We start from the raw sequence: 16794 nt of genomic DNA, 5'->3' as shown, positions 1-16794 counted from the left end.
TTTTGAGATCCTTTAGAGGATTTGACCAACAGCCAACAAACTTTTTTTGCCACCATTTGTGAAAGTCCATGATTCTTTCCATGTTTCATTGCTTAAAATATATATACAAGATGCTGATCATGTGATTGATTGGTTTGTATTGCAGGTCGAACCAGAAGGAGTGTTCCAGCTAGAGCCTCAATGCATCCTATAATGGAAGAAGCTCATGCTCCGAAACCGAGAAATAGAGAAAGTTAAAGTGTAGTGGAAGAAATTTGGGCCCGATGAAGCTACATGGGAGATGGCTAATCAGATGCATGCATTATATACTTTTTTATTTTCTAGTTGAAGAAAATGAGTCATTGTAAATCTTACATTGAGCTGTGTTTATAAATATCTAATAAGCAGTATGTTTTGTTTTCAGTATTTTTGGTTGGTCATAAGTGTTATTGAACATCGAGGATGGTGTTCCCCCGAGGGGGATGGGTTTGTAATAGCCCTCATGTTAAGTTTCCATGTAAATAAATTAAACCAAGGTCATGGGACACATATTCCAAGCTGATTGGAGGGGAAAAATATTACATTGGGAATCACTTGTGGTTTATTATTGGCTATGGAAATTGGAGTTGGCATTATAAAAGGCAAAAGAAAATAAATGACAATTTAATACAAGGAATAAAGGAAAATAGGAGAAAAGGAAGATGAAGGGACATGAATATGCATGCAAAGGAAAATGAAGGAAAAATAAAAGGAAAAAGGAAAATAAAAGGAGAGAGAACATTCACACGCACTCTTGGACATTCTAGCATTCACTCAGGGAAGAGAAGAGCAAGAGAGAGGGAAAAAGCACTTGGACACAAGGAGGATTGAAGTAAGCAAGAAAGGAACTAGAAAGGGAGCACAAGATGAATATTAGACAACAACAAGAAAGGGTAGAAATCAAGCATAGAAGGAGCGATCAACAAGAGGATTTTGCAGGTAACAACTTGCATGTTTGGTTATCTTGCTGGGATGTGAATGCATGGTTTATGCATTGGTTTATTGGTCATGTTTGTTGTCATTGGCATGGGATTTTCTTAGATTGACAGTGATGTACAGCCTTCTCTTTTCCATTTCTTGGATAGTCATGATGTAGTGGGTTTCATGTTTTGGTTAAGCTTTGGATTGCCGGTAGATTTTGGATGCTGGTTGAGGTGGTCTCAGGAAAATTCACAAGGGTTGAGCGTGGAGATGGTTTTCTCCTAGAACTCTTGATAGGTGGGTGGAGATAGGAAAATTCCTTTGGGTGTGGTGAAGAAAGTCTTAAGAATCCAAACTTGTATTGGTTTTGGTGATTTCTGGACTGACTTAGGTGAAATCACTATGATTGAGGGTTGAGGTGGTTTAGCCTCTGGATTCCCTGATTTGTTTTGTTTTGGTTTATCCCATGTGATCCCACATTCATGCTTGGAGTATGGAACAGGGGTGATTGGTTGGAAGAAAGATTTGGTTTAGCCCAATTTATGGTGGGTGGTACGTGGGAGTCCTTGACTTGGTTGGCTCTATGCATATGTTATTATGTGTTATTTCTTATTGATATCAATGAGCACATGTATTGATTATTGTGTTTATTTTATGACTAGTTTGTCATAGATTCATTCTGGTTAAATGTTGGTTATAAAAATGGTATATTCTTATTGTATGATGCGCTCTTGGTATGGAATTGTTCATGGTTTGATAAGTTAATGAATGCTTATATGAATGCATGATTGAACACGTGTTGTTGTAGCTAGATTGAGAGGGAATTAAGCCTTCTTGATGATTCTATGATGAAACTAAGGAAACAACGAACATATATGAATTCATGACCTTTAGTTACTATGTTTACAAAATGTTTGTTTTAATGATTATCATGTGTTTAGAAATATTGGGCAAGATATGAGCCTAAGTGTAGATTATGTAGACTTGTGATTATCATTGGAAGGGTTATGGAAAGTTCTGGGAAGTGGCCTGTAGGCTAGCCTTGAAATTCTGGCACTGAATCCATGGCCACAGGCACATAACTAGGGATTTTCAGCTGTAGTCAAATGGAGGACGACTTATGCATACGACTGGAGCCTTTTGGCCGCATGGAATAGATTTCATGTAGGTGGCTGGGCTATAAAGTCAAGTCAAAAGATAGTTGCATCTTAGGGAGAGATCATCAGTGGATGTCGTTTGACATCTAGGTGATGAGGTGCCCCTAGGAGTTTGTAGTAAGTTTTAGGATAGTATACCCCACTTCCATAATTGGAACTTGGATGTTGGGTCATGCATAGTAAATCTCATTTCATGTTTACCCTGGTGAGCTTGTACAAGCAAGTATGGGGTGGGGTGTTACAACTACATACCAACAACCGCCAAATAAGAGCTAAACCATTAAAACAATTGAAAAAGTAGAAGGAATTGAATATAGGATGTGTTACCCTAGTGTTTTTCGGCCCACTAAGCTTGAACATGTGTTACCATAAGGACAAGTTAATGCCTGTCACTGCACTCCCTTGCTCAAGATGTTGCTGTAATTATTGCTAATGTCCTAGAGAGCTCCTCCACTATTATCCTAGGCCTTCTCACCTTGCTACTACTCAACGTCTGATGTTTGCATTGGAGATTAACATCCCTAGAGACTAAACCTCCATAAATTACCATGCATGCTAAACCCTCCATGGAAGTACATCGTCCTCTGCACCATAGTGGAAACACACAATCGCACAACACTGAACCATAGAAATCACATTTGAGCCGCACACTACTTGCTTCATAAATAAATTGTCCCACCCATTGTGGGGGATGTCACAGGTGTACCCGTAAAACATAGAACCAAGGTCTCCTAACCAAAAGCACTCAAACAAAGAGTTGTCTGATATGTGATTATGGAATGAGGTAATAATTGTTTGCATGTTTAAATTCATGGGGTTGGATGGCCATGCCACCCCCCTCTTAAATGCAATGGGACGTTGTGGGGTGGTGGGATCTCTCTTCCACCATCCCCCTCATCCCCCCCATGTATCGAATTCCAACACCCCAATAGAGGAGCATTTCATAGAAAATAGTGTTTTTCATTTTTTTTTGGAATACAAGGGTGTTTTATTTTAAGTTGACCCCCCAAAAAAATATTAATAATTTTGTTCTCAATTTTGTTAAATATAAAAAATGAAAAAATAAATAGTTAATAATTAATAATTAAACAAAAATGACGTTATGTCACTTTTAGATTCATTGTTGACTCTATGTTTTTTTTTTTTGGGTACCATTGATCAAGTCTGTAATGTTATTATTGGTAATTTGAATCCCATAAATGAAAAAAAATAAAATAAATGTTTTACAAATTTGAAAAACACTTAAAAAACAAGCATTTAAAAAATAAAAATAAAAGATTGAAAGGTAGACAAACTTTAAATGCTAAGTTTTAGGGTCTTTTGTAGTCATGACATTTGGTTTTTAATGTCATGGTTGAAAAATGTTTAAACTTTAACCCTAAAAAGAGGACTGGTGCTGCATCACCACTTTTACATTTCAACATATTTTTCTATGTCATTCATAGTCATGATATTTGGTCTTTAATGCCAAGATGAAAAATGTTTTAATTTTAACCGTGAAAAAAAGAAAGGTGATGTTGCATTACCACTTTTTCATTTTAGTGTGGTTTTTCATCTCTTTTGTAATCATGATATTTGGTTTTTAATGCCATTGTTAAAATATGTTTGAATTTTAACCTTCAAATAAAAAAAGAGTGATGTTGCATCACCACTTTTCAAGATCAACATGAAAATCATGATTTGATGCAACTCCCGAAAAATGAGAATTCAATAAAGTTCTCATTAAGTTGGTAACATTGTTCTAATTGTTGTTGAGACATTTTTCCCTATCAACACCTTACTAGTTCGTTTTAGGTTATTTGATTATGTTTATGTAATCATACCCCACTTGAAAAGCAACAATGATTTCGACTATATGATTAGCATATCAAAGTCATTAAACATTAGGCTAATTGTAGAGGGTTGATGACTTCCAACAAATCTACACTATTCATTTGGTTTTGGTTATTTTATTAGGATTTTGTATTCATTAAATATTAACCCAATTGGAAAGTAATGATTTGATTAGGTTATTGTAATCATTAAACATAAGCTTGGCCAGTGACGGTTAATGACTTCCAACATATTTCACTGATACCTTAATGTTTAGGAAAAATTGCACCTTTAGTGTTTTGATACCAAGTTAAGTTTTGACTTCTCAATGTGCTTTAGAGAAATTCATCTAACCTTAAACTAGGTTTACATAAGATTCTTCATTCCTGATATGTTATTTTTGAAGCTAGCCTAATATGTGCTCTAATATTGGGGCGACAACAAACCTTGTCTCACATGGCACATGGTAATTTGAATATGCTAGAGAGAATGATTTTTACTTTTGTGTGAGTTATCTCTTTATTTCTGATAGGTAATGTTAACATATTGACAAAATTTTGTGTGAGTTGCTTCTTTATCTTAAGTTTGTAAAGTTCTAGTCGTGATATTTTGATAATGATCAACAAATCCCAAAGTACTTAGCTTTTTTGGATAAATGATTTACGTTAGTGGATCTCCTTTGTTTTGGAATCAAACTGGCTATTATGCATTACCAGATATTCATTGACAATTTCAAAGAGTGGGAAAACTTATCGCAGCTCAATTGTTAAACCAACAGTGAGGACAACCATCTCAAACTGCTACCCATGATTTTATATTCTCTAACATGCATTTACTAAATTTTATATAAATAATAAATTTTTTTATTTTGTCATTTGTTAAAAGAATTCCTAGAAGATGAAAACCAATGCTCCAATAAAATCTAGTAAATGTGCAAATAGATTTTGAAATTTGATCACAAACATTATCTAATCTAATGCACCACTTAATATTTTATTTATTTTATTTTGAATACCTATCGTGTTAATAGTCCTTAACAAGTCTTTAATTTTAAAGGTATAAAAACTCATATTTTAATTTATATATTATCTTAGGCTTGTAGTGGAAACATCAAGTATGCTCAGGTAATAGACTTTGATTTTTATAACCCAAACTCTTACTTTTTTTTAAACATCTAAAAATATCATATAGTGAGTTTATGCATTATTCTAAGCTTGTAGTGAGAGCATCAATTATAATCATAAAGCTCAGTAACATAAAGAAATATATATTATATTGAATGACAGGTTCTATGTGGAAAGCTCAAGCCTCATTTAGCTTATAGTTTCCCATGAATATTAAAGGGTTAGATTGTATATTATTATATTCATATAATAGTTAATTTTGTGTTGAACATTAATATGAGTTTGTGTTTCATTATTAAATATCTTTTTGGTGTAAGTTGCTTGTATTACAATGGAAAATATTTTTGACAACTTTATTGTCTCCAGCTTGCCATTTTGAAAACTAGAATAGAGGCAGTAAAGAAGAGAGTCAAGCATTTGTAAATTTAGAGGAAAGTCCACGATAAACAAAGACCAAACCAGTGGCTGCTCCAAATAGGGGGAAACCAACAAAAAAAGAGAAAATGGTAATCTTAGTGAACTATAGAGTTTGTTCTAATAAGAAAATTAAAATGAGCATAAACATAAAGGAAAACATAACTATAGCCATGAGAATTTTTTGGAGAAACCAAATTTGGGAGAACACTGCATGGAATGATAACATCATGAGGATAGAGAAGTATCTAGGTTGATTGATTGTTCCTCAACCTTGCATGGTGGATGAACTAGAGAGATTGGTGGAGAACCAATCTCTAATCAAGTCAATCAGCCTTCCATGTCAAGCATAAGGTCACATAGTTCATCTAACTTGTGCAAAAGGTTGGTGTGGGATTGTCTTATATCCACCAAGATTTTTCCAAACAACAACTTTAACATGAAAATAGAATTCAACAATATTCAAGTAATTGTTTTGATGGCCACATGAATTATCTATATTTGGAACCCAAGTAGCACTGGTTGTCATGACATTGAAATTCAAAGTGACTTGTTATTCATGGTGAATTTCTACTTCCAACAATTGAATTTCCTCTTGTATGTAAGGTGGCGTGTTAGCATGAAACTATGGACCAAGGATTATACTCAAAGATGCACTTTGGAACCCCTTGAAGATTCATGAACTCCACAAACTCCACTGCCACATCTAAAACAAGCTCTCTAGTGCATCATGGTCACCAAAAGCACTAGAAAGTCACATAGACTTTGGCTAAAGTGACAGGGGAGATGCATGAGGCAACTATGAAAGGGTAACCATTACAAATTATCAATACAACTACACCAGGATGGAATGAGGGACCATGCCTTCTCCTTCTAAAAAGGTTGAAATTAGCGAGGGGAAACTCATTGATAGATATGGGAGACTACCCACCCGAGAAACCAGGTGAGAGTCCAGGTGCATAATGGCTAGAAGCAAGAGTTGGAGGAGAGTAGACAAAGGAAATCCTAAAGTCGAGTGCATGACATGGAGTGAATTAACATGGCTTACTTATATGGCATAAGGTTTCCAAGGGGACTCGGTCTCCCGCTTTAGGAGGTGAGGCTCCTTAAATGCACCTTGAGGGAGACCCATGTACAAGGAGTGTTGGTAGGAGGGAATGACCCTCAACCCCATTAACATAAATTCTTGCCACTCAGATCAAGGTTTAATTATTTAAATATTAATAGGTAAATAAATTATGAAAAAAAAATCAAAACATATATATATATATATATATATATATATATAGAAAAGTGATTAAGTAGCTTCTTAAAAAAACATAGCAAATTTTGATGGAAACTCTAAAACCTAAATGTTAATTCATTCTACATAGTTCTCCCTAATACTAGGACATGAATAAGCTTTGAGATTATAATTTTTTCTTATAGTTCCATTGCGAAAAAATACACTACACTTGAAGTAATTTTTTCCTTTAAAAAAAATCGTAAGTTTATTTATAGAAAAAAAAGTAAGAATCCTCATATGCTCCAAAGCATGCCATATACTACTCAATAATCGTTCAAGTATTCTAAGCATCCTTCCCATCATGTAAAAAATTACAAGCCAATAACCTCAAAAATATCCAAGAATCCACCCAACTAGTTATATCTTGCTTATACATATTACACAAATTTTCTTTTCTAAAAATCTAACTAAAGCTTACTTAATAGAATCATATTATCATATATCTAACAGATACAAGGCCAACCAAGAAACAAAAACTACTTACAAAACTATAAACATACACATAAGTCTAAAATCATACTAGACCTTTTTCAAGTCTACTATTAACATATGAAACAAGAGCATGATTACAAGAAAGGAGGATGGTCATACCCACTAACCATCCACATCCTCCCAAATATGGTAAGGCCCAACTTCTAGAATAATACCATCCATCGATAAATCATCAGGTAAGGAATTCCTTTCCTTGTAGACATGATGAAAATAAGTAGAATCAAACTAGAAATAAGATTTTAGGTCTCTCATATATGGGTCTCAACATGAAATTGTGTAAAGAATACAAACCCCTCATCCAATTAATCACAAGAACAGGTCCCTAAATATTTAAATATTCTGAAAACCTTTTTCTATTGAAAGAGATAGGAGTAACTTTAAAGCCATTTATTTAGATTTTTTTTACTTGTCCCACCTCCTAAACCTACCCTGAATTTCACCGAATCTTCATTATTCAATTATAATATACCACCAAAACCCTAGGTTTTTGGATCACCTTGTCCTACTCCATCATAGTAGGTCCACATCCTTAATCTATTCATCTGCTCCACTATCTTATTCCTAGCAAGATTTGGTCGATTGATTTGCTTAAAGAATCTAAGAATGTTAATGCTTTGAGATGCACACTGCAGAGATGGAATGAAATTTCTTCAAATAAACTACCATTGATTGCAATACAATGATCCCATGCAATAATAATAGGCAAAGATATAAATAGTTTTATCATCTTGTTTGAAAACAAGCTTTGATCCATTATTCAATAGAGTTCCAACTCCACATGTCTTTGATACCCAAAAAGGACTCAATCTCTTTCCAAACATGTATATTATAAGGGCGTGATACAAGAAAATGATAAATAGATTCCACATATTCCTTTCATAAAAAGCATGTACTGGGGCCATACTTATTCTTCTTCCGTAAATTGTCCCATGTTAGAACCTTGTCTCTACAATCAATAATTTAGAAATATGTGATTTGAGCTTAAAACTTTCAAATAGTTTTGAATTGCCACTCATGGTCTATTAATGGAACTTCCTCACAAAACTTTAAATCTAACTTTAGGAGTGGATAGATCACTTGCTATATTTTTCGACTATAGTATTTCATCCTTAGAATCCTTAATACAAACATGAATCTTCCTCAAGGAAGAAATACACACATTCCAAGTTGTTTCATCCTCATTAACCAATCCTAAATCATCATTTTATAACCACTTTTACCTATAAATTCAAGAATTTTCACAACCACGTACATGACTAAGGGTGAAAAACCCTTTTCATGTAATAGATTCACCAAATTTTCTATGATCTTGTGATTCCATGTCCCACTCTACCCCCCCACCCACTCTCCATATAAATAATTACTAATCAAGGAAAGGCTAGCATAATTGCTTTCCATATAATGGAAGTGTCGTGGAATAATTTATGAGGCTTCCTCAACTACTTTTCAAAGTTATTGATATGAATTTTTAGGATACTACTTAATTATAGAGCCAATTTCCATTTATTAATATTTACCCACATTTTGTAGCTAAATCTATAGAAAAGATATGAATATTTTTAAGGCCCTAGCCTCCTCACTTCTCAAGGATGGAAATTTTCTTCCAACTAACTCAAGAGATGCCTTACTTATCTTTGCTTCCTATCCATATGAATATGAAACTAATTCTTGTAATCCTTTCCAGAATACTCATGTGGAAAAAGCTACATTGGTGAAACAGGTCGCTCCCTGCAGACAAGACTCAAGGAACATGGAGCTGATATTAAGAATGAAAGGTCTCGTACTTCCGCCCTGGCAGAACACTCGTTAAAAACTAAGCACCATGTCTGCTTGGAAAGCGCCTCTATTATCGCTAAGGAAGAGCAACACCATAGGCGAAAGATCAGAGAAGCTCTTGAAATTATCAAGCACCCGCATAATCTCAACAAAGACAGTGGTATGGAGATTAGTGGAAGCTGGCTTCCCCTAATCAGAAAAATTAACCCGCTACCGGTATTATAATAATAATAATAATAATAATAAATAATAATAATAATTAATTCACTATTAAACATTTACAATATTAATTATCATTAATTAATTAATCTATTTATTAATTAAAATATCTATTTTAACATAATAATAATAACTATTATTAATATTTACACTTTTAAATAATAGTTCTAACCAATTTTAATATTATTCAAAATTATTTTGATAATTATTCTAATTAAAAATATAAATATCAGCACTAATATATTTATTATATATAATTAAATAAATAATAAATATTAAATTATGGATTAATTTTTTCAATTTTATTCTAAATACAATATTCTTGGATTAATTTAATCAATTCTAATTATTATTAATATTATTAATTCTAATTTTTATTAACTATTAGATTAATAAATAATAATTATTAATAATAATAACAATAATATTTTCAAATAGCATTCCTTTCTAAGCTTAAACCTATTCTAAAAATTAATAAATAAATAAATAAAAATTGTACCAACATATATTATAATAAATATAAAAATTAATACAATATTCCTAGATTAATAACTTTTTTAACATTAATTATGATGATTATAATTATTACTACTTATTATTATATTAATTAATGATAATAATAATAATAATTTCAATTAATATCAATATTAATAAATATTATTCATCAAATATTAAATATTAATTTAATTTTCTAGAATTAATTCTTTTAACATTAACTTTGATTAATTTAATATCATTAATTCTAATTATCTTTAATTATTATAATGCTAATTAATAATAATAATAATAATAATAAATAATTAATTTATTAATTAATTAAATTAATCAGAGACAGCAGACTTCTCATCAAAAATTATTTTTCAAAAAAAAAAAAAAAAAAATTGAGAGCCGACAGTCATCTTTTCTCTCCCCATTACTATTTAACCCTCAAATAAGCTCTTCTTCTATCAAGCATTCAAGTTGTCCTGATGATGGATCCCTGTTGGGATTTGAAACGTTGGCAGAAAATGGTTCTTACTGTGGATTCTCCGGTGACTAAGTCGAAAATACTCTTTAGGATATAAGCTAGAGACATCTGATAGAATAAAATTGCCTCTAGAACATATTTGGTAAGAACTAATTGACCAACTCTAGGGAATCAATTATTGCACTAGATAGATCATGATATATTCTCAACTTTTTCCACAAGTCACTTCTAGTCCCTTATAGACTAATCATTAGGATTTAAATAATATTCAAATTATTTTTTCATGGAAAGGAGGTGTAAGTTCCTATTCAGGGTACCAATACATTGAGATTTTTGGGGCATGAGCAATTGTTTGAACCATATAAATGATAGCCTTAGCACTAAAAATGATTGGTCATGCACTTAATGACCCATGAGACACTATATTGTTGAGGGTGGGGATCCCTAATGGCTGTGTTAGGGAAGGTTAGTTAATCTTGATAGAGTAAATAATTATACTAGTTTTACAAAAGATGTCTAAAGCTTATTTTTTTTATACACTCCATTATTGACGAGGAATACGAGCCACACGATAAGGACTACAAGACACTAAGGTTTCTTATTTTGTGCTTGAAGAAATGCACCATTCAAAGAATCCTATTGGCCCTAGAGAATGTTGGTTGGTTGTTCAAAGAATCCAAGTGGCCCTAGAAAATGTTGGTTAGTTGGAAGGGAGAATGTATGCTTTCATCCTTGTCTTTGTATACATTGATATACCAAACAAATGGTATAGGAGGAACACCCCTTCTATGATGAATGTAATAAGAAAATAATTTTATCTTTATCTATGTATACAATAGAAGACCAAGTGGATGGTATAGGTCGAGCATGCATTCAATGATGAAATCAACGTTTAATGAGAAAATAACTACTCTTTCATAATAAATTAAATAAAGGTGATAGCCAGTGGCATACCAATCTCCTTATCTTGAAGATGTGGAATATTAATCTCTTTATCTTGAAAATGTGTTTAAATTGCTTAAAATAAAATTTCATAGCAATAAAAATCTAATTATAATATAATAGCATAAACATGCTCAAAGAAATAAATAAAGACCATTATCAGGGATATTAATGTAAATTTTACTATGATCTCGCCATTAATTTTTGTGGGTTGATTGAATATTTACACAAAACTAGTGTACAAGAATTGTGATTACACTTTAATCTATATTAATTACTAATATCACATGTGAAGTAAATCATTAATATGATGTAGTTACAACAATTTCAATGGACGATGAGTTACATATTGGATATTGTGGCTTCACCATTAAAGGAATATAATGTCAAAACCTTGTAGGTTGGGTGACACTAACATAAATTTAGATCAATAGTTTATATCTATGTGTGAATCTATGAAAGATTATATCATAATACCTTCGCAAGTTTTATTTTCTCATAGCATTCTCGTGAGATAGATTATGATTGAATATGCTTATACATTGGGAAGCATTTGAATTTTTGAGGTTGATTCATTAGTGGTATAAATGGTTTGTCATGCTTGAACTTATAGCTCAATTTTCTTGTTATTTGTCACTATTAAGACGCACCATCTACACTTGGAATTTAAAAACAAGATAGCCCATAAAATTTGATGATTTATATGAATTCATTACTCATTTTTAGAGTGTTAAGGATAAATGTTGATATTCTTTAGGAATTTTTAACTATATTTAATGGAAAAATCACACCATGATGAATTTTCCCATAAAATCCCACCCATGGTGCAAACACTCTTAACATTTACTAGGTTAGCACCAAGTGCATTCACATTATAGACACTCAAAAAAAATGATGTATTGTTAGAAGAAAATGATCAACTCCAAATTGACCATCCTCATCCATGCCATAATCTAGACCACTTTCATTATAATCTTTGATGCTACGCACTATAAGCTGGAAGCAATCACCCGATTCTCAAGAATTCCATGCATTAGCTTAGTGTAATTGTTAATGAAATTTATCAAGAAACCATTGATCTTCTAGTTGAAACACCAACCCACCTTCAAGAGTATTCAAAATAACTTTAGGGTTTAACATGACAAATGAACCCCTTTGTAATCAACATAGATGCATTACTCTAATTACAAAGGACAAAGAATATCATATTAAACGTTTTGGGAATTAACATAACAATGATTATTTCAAGGGTTTGAAGTGACTCAAATCTTAGTATACATTGACACCACGTCCCTTCCTTCACTTAATTCCACACCATTACTGTTGTCACCAACTCATTTTCCCATGCCAAAGTAAATATAGACCTAATTTCGACATTTTCGCTTACATCCTACATGGTCACTGCTTGAGCTTCTCTATGCATTGCACACATTCTTACATATAGCTCCTAATGAAATCAATCAAACCAATCGTCATTGATTTTCCTTTTACTCCTCAAGGTTCTAACACTTGTAATCACACAAGAACTAGATGAAGTTGAACAAGGTTTCAAATAGAGATTGGATAATGTTGAGGACAAATTACATATGCTACTAAAAGTAAGTGTTGATGCATTTAATATGAATTTCTTAACATGAGGATTGAGGATCCATAATTGTACAATATAAAGTCACACTTTTGACCCCCATCATTAACCTAATTGAAAGTGATGGTGTGCATTTACAGAGAAGAAGGTATGTATTCGTACACATTTGTAAAGAGAAAGGTGCATATTTATACACATTTGTGAATAGGTGAGAGGTGAAAGTATACATATGCCTTGGAAAAATACAAACCCACATCCCAAACATCACACAAATACATGATCTCCCACCATCACTCATCCCACCTCATCACCCTCACCCATGTGCATGAAAATTGCAACTATGAAGAATTTATGGACAATTTTGAGTTCCAACTTAATGAGAATCCTTTGACATATATTTACACATACAATGTTTGAGAATTTTTAATTTGATCTTAACAAGATTCCACAACTTATTGTGAATAAAAATATCTACCACCCTCACTCATTTCACCTCATAACCCTCACTTATGTGAATGCCAACTTGCAACTACTAAGGATTTATGGATAATTTTGAGTTCCAACTTAATGAGAATCCTTGGACATATATTTAAATGTATGTTGTTTGAGATTTTTGAATTTGATCTTAACAAGAGTCCACACACGCAACTAACAATAATCCATAAACAACATACAAGTAACGAGAATCAACAACCACTTTTGAGTTGAACAAGGATATATCAACATTTTAAATTTTTTGAGTTTAACGTTAGTAAATCCATTAACACATGGACAAGTTAAAAAGTGGTATATTGAACTTTGAGATTTGGAATCCATGGACACACGAGAACACCAACTTAGAAATATATCCCCTCACAAAATCTCCATACATGTATGTTAAGATTGAGTTTGAAATGTATAACAAATGACTTTGTACTTTAGACTCCATTAATACATGAGAATACCACCTTAAAATTTTGTTAGACAAAATAATTTTACCTTAAAACGTTAAATGATAAAATCTAGCTTTATATTTATATTAATAGGGATTTGGTTGAGTTTAGAGGATGAATTTAAAATTCAAATCTCATACATTTATATTTGTTGGAAACCAAAACAATATTGAGCAGGGAGGGTGATGAATCAATATTTTATAAATTTTAATAATTATTTAGTCAATTAACCACATTCAACAATACAAGAGTGCACCAATCACATAAAGCTTGAACACTAGATGTTTATGTCAAAACCCATATGGGATAAAACCACAAACCTTTTTTTGATTATAATGTAAATGAAAGCACCAAATTCAATTTTCATCAGATTCCAACCCCCTTTTCTTTGCAAGCACCCACTTGCTGGAAGCACCAATTCCCACTATTTTCAGGTGATCTAGGTGGATCTCTAAAAAGTATCAGTGGCATGGTAAGAAGGCTCAAAAATCAAAGTGGTAGAAACTCTATAAACTTGACATTGGATCGAAGTGCTCATCATCTTGATTCCAATGGTGTGAACGACACTCAAATCCGAGCTCATATGAAGAAGTTAAAGCAAGTCAAAGTTAGGTTTGACTTGGACAGGTGGCAAGAGAAGATGACGTGGCAAAACTCTTCAGCGAATGGGGAGGCACCAGGTGGCATGCCGCCATTGGTCTCACATTTCACTTATCGCAAAAGGTAGAGGTCAGTGGTTTCAAATCGGCCCTAGGCAAGAAAAGTTGTGATGTGATAATCACATATCGCAATCGCAAAAGGCAAGTGTTTACGATGCGGCCCTGACAAGATCTTGTTTGGGATTGTGATATCGCATATCGCGAATCAAGTGTTTACGAATCAACCCATGAAAGAGTTAGGTTGCAATGCGATATATCACAATCGTAGTTCGCAAAAGGGGAGCATTCGTATGGAGTACCAACTCTGGTTCTCGCCGATTGCGATTTGCAATGAGGCTTCGAACCCGATATATTATGAATTGTGTTTAATAAGCCCGCCAAGTCCGCTGTTATCATAGGGCCCCTGTTGTAAATACTTGGGTTCGTATGCCGATGGAAAATGCCGATTGCGATTTGCGATGAGGCTAACTGCGCCGATGGATTATTTCGTCGTTTGAGGTTTAATGCAAAAATAGTCCATGGACTATTTTTCTATGTTTGACAGGGTTTTTACCACGTACTATTTAGGGGTTTGAGAATCTCTGCTTGAAACAAACCGGCCATCTAATACTTGTCATCTGTTGGGAAATGCCTTGGAATTGAGGGGATAACCACCAGGTATATATATTGAACTATCAACATAGGAAAAAGGAGGAGACCGACACAATAATTCATAAGATTAGTGTGTACAACAGTGCCCTGACCTGGAAATAGGTCGAGATCTCGCCTTGAGCAGTAGGGAGGTTTCGAGAAGGTGCAGAAAGCTCGATTATCCGAATTGGGTGTTTGGATAGGCATTTTTGCACAATTTTTCACCAATATTTCGGTGGTACTGTTTGTTTCTGAAGCTGGGTTCTCCATTCTTCGTCCATCTTCCAGCTTGGAGGTATAAGTATTGTAAATGAATGTTGCTTGTAATTTTATCTCTTTTTATGTCATTTAATGAAAGAAGGCCTCCCCACTATTGAGCAGGGCCCGGAGACATAGTCCAAATTGGACGAACTCCTTAATCAAATCTTTATGTCATGGTTTCTTTCTTATCGTGTTATTTCTGCATTGTTTTATGTGCTTTAAATTTCCATGGTTTATATGCTTTGTTTCATGTAATTATGATGCATCTATAAGTTAAAGATCATGGATCAATTTTGGTATCAAAGCACGTGTTTGTTGATGCGAATTGCATGAATATATGCTAACCTGGAACAAACTGCGAAAAGGAGAAGGAACACTTAAGTCCTTTGATCCTGAAGCAGGACATGCACAACGAAGAAGAAACATGGAAAATGAAGAAGCTCATTGGGAAGAGGAACAAAATTTCTGCAAGGTATTCTACAATATGGCAGAGAAAGTGGACAAGCTGTTTTCAGAGTATGAGAAGGCACTTGGGCACGAGAAGAAGGATGTCGATGACAATGGATCAGAAAATCATGAAGATGGTGGAGAAGACCCTCCTCCCTCTCCTTCTTCAAGTGATAGTTCTCATCACTCTAATCGTGATTCCAAACATACATCTAAGCAACCATTCTTCAAGCTAGATGTAAAGTTTGACCTGCCCATGTATAATGGAGAGTGCAGTGCAGAAAAAATTAATAATTAGATAAGGAAGATAGAGGTCTACTATCGGATTCAACAGATTGAAGAAGACGAGGCAAAGGTCCAATTAGCATCTCTTTGGCTGAGTGTCACTTCTCTCGTTTGGTGGGATAGCAAGTTGTATAAGAGCAACAAAAAGTCGGGTAACCTTCTTTGCTCTTGATCTAGTTTTATTTCTGCATTGAAAGACCAATTTTACCCTTTGGGTTATAAACAAAAGGCACTAATGGAATGGAAATATATAAGGCAAGGTAAAGGAAAAAATGTGCAAAGCTTCACTGAATAATTAAAAAAAAACATTGAATTTGGGCATCTCATTAGATTCGCTCGAGACTGTAACTAAGTATGTTGGTGCGTTACATAGTTACATAAGACACTCAATGTTATTGTTTGAGCCTACTACGATTGATGTGGCTAATGTGAAGGCGATTCATCTTGAAAGAAGAGGCAAGAATGACATAGATGATCAAGCCAAGAAAACATCATTCAACCCTCAGCATGGCAAATTATAGAAGAGAGGCAAGGGGAAGGATAAGAAGACCGTTGCATCCAAGAAAGGGGACAAAGCAACGCCATCTTGCAACACATTGCAAGAAAGAAGGTCATGACGAGGACCACTGTTGGAAGCTACATCTGGAGATGAGACCAAAGAGATTCAATGGAAAGGGAAAGTAGAAGACAGTGGCAACAACGCAACAGGACCTTGGATCAGATTCCGGCGATGAGACATTGATCACAGCCATGGGCGCAAAAGGTACTCTTTCTGTTAGTAATAATTCTGATTCAATGGTAAGTACTAGTTATTTGAATGAGCCTGTAAGTAATGAGTGAAAGAGAATTGAATTATTCCACATTAGAG

The sequence above is a fragment of the Pinus tabuliformis genome, chromosome 9, assembly GCF_031772625.1.
Source record: "Pinus tabuliformis cultivar Carrire ecotype Pingquan chromosome 9, CPIR1, whole genome shotgun sequence".
Taxonomy (NCBI): Eukaryota; Viridiplantae; Streptophyta; class Pinopsida; order Pinales; family Pinaceae; genus Pinus; species Pinus tabuliformis.
Note: the sequence above shows the minus strand (reverse complement) of the source record.